This window comes from Rhinopithecus roxellana, chromosome 7 (genome assembly GCF_007565055.1).
Source record: "Rhinopithecus roxellana isolate Shanxi Qingling chromosome 7, ASM756505v1, whole genome shotgun sequence".
NCBI classification, from domain to species: domain Eukaryota; kingdom Metazoa; phylum Chordata; class Mammalia; order Primates; family Cercopithecidae; genus Rhinopithecus; species Rhinopithecus roxellana.
In genome coordinates, this window is record NC_044555.1 from 24126636 (window position 1) to 24128262 (window position 1627).

The 1627-nt window shown below is 37.9% G+C and overlaps 1 pseudogene; it reads right to left on the reverse strand.

Moving 5' to 3' along the window:
* Window positions 1–416: 416 nt before the first annotated feature.
* Window positions 417–1165, reverse strand: LOC104674841 (annotated as a pseudogene).
* Window positions 1166–1627: the final 462 nt, after the last annotated feature.

Here is a 1627-nt window from a genome sequence, read left to right on the forward strand (position 1 = left end):
AGAAATCACCAGTCTTTTGTGTCGCTCGCGCCGGGAGTTGGAGAGTCGCTCGCGCCGGGAGTTGGAGACTGGAGCTGTTCCTATTCGGCCATCTTGCTGTGCCCCTTCTTTTATTTTTTAATTATACAAATAATACAAGCTGATAGATTTTTAAAAGATCTTTCAGTCCATATGACACAGAGGTATCATCTTTCAGGTATAATCATACTCTCCTCTTCAAAGGAGCTACTTTACCATTTTACTATGTAAGTTCTTCCAAAAAGTTCATGCATTTTTGAGCAAGAATCTACTATATTGTTTATAAGCAATGAAAAATTCATCCATTACATTTTGAGGCCTCAGCATAATTTTCAATTGCTCAGAAACTCAAAAACTCAAAAACATTTTGATGTTACTTTATTTTATTTACATCTCATTTACTTATCTCTTAGATATAACCTTTTAAAAATGTAGTCAATTCCCAAACTTTTATGTCATTCCTCAAAAGCATCAACCGTCTCAAGACAATATTACATACCGTACTGAACAGCCTTTCAATTTCAGCAAGTAGAACACAAAATGTTGGGCCTGCATGTTTAGTTGGATCATCAGAAAGAACACACATGAGGTACTGAAACCCTTTACCCAGGTTGGATGACGTTATAACTGCGTAGCATTTGTGATCACCTGGATTAATAGCAACTAATGCTCTTCTATCCTAAATCCTGTCAAATTTGCCAGTATTTGCTCTAGGAGGATAAAAAATACAGCAACAGTACAATGAAATATTGCCCCAAAGAACTCTTAAACACTTTGGCTCCAGGAATTTTGGTGATTGGCTCTTCTGAGTAAGAAAGATTCTGCTCTGTAAAAAAAAATCTCATAAAAAATCTCATATCCCAAGTTCAATGATTTCCACACCAAGTACACTGTGTTCCCAGTCTGCAAAATATTTCATCTCAACTGCTTTTCCACACAGAGGAAAAAATACCCTCACTCCACTCTTGCCTTTAAGAAAAGTATCCAAATGCTGCTTTAATAGTTGATGTCCTTGTTTTTGATGAAAACTAGTATTTCATTTCACCCACTTGTCTTGCCATTCTTGCAGAGTTAGTACTTGTTTTTTTTTTTGCACCTCAGTATCTGGGTACTATTCAATATCAAGTGAAGTTCTTGTACCATCCATAGTTTTGTAGACACTTGTCTCATAATCATATATCTTCAATGCCTTTATGGGCTTATTATAAAGGATATTGCAAAGGATAAAGATGAAGAGATATGTAGAGTGAGGTAGGCATGCCATGCTCCAGGAACCTCCAAATGTTCAGCTACCAGGAAGCTCTCTGATATGTTTAGGCTATGTCTCCATCGAAATCTCATCTCGAATTGTAGTTCCCATAATCCTCATGTGTGGTGAGAGAGACTCAGTGGGAGGTAATGGAATCATGGGGGCGGTTAACCCTATCCTGTTCTTGTGATAGTGAATGAGTTTTCACAAGATCTGATGGTTTTATAAGGGGCTTTTCACCCTTTGCTCAGCACTTCTCTCTCCTGCCACCGTGTGAAGAAAGATGTATTTCCACCATGATTGTAAGTTTCCTGAGGCCTCCCCAGCCATGCAGAACTGTGAGTCAATTAAACCTCTTTT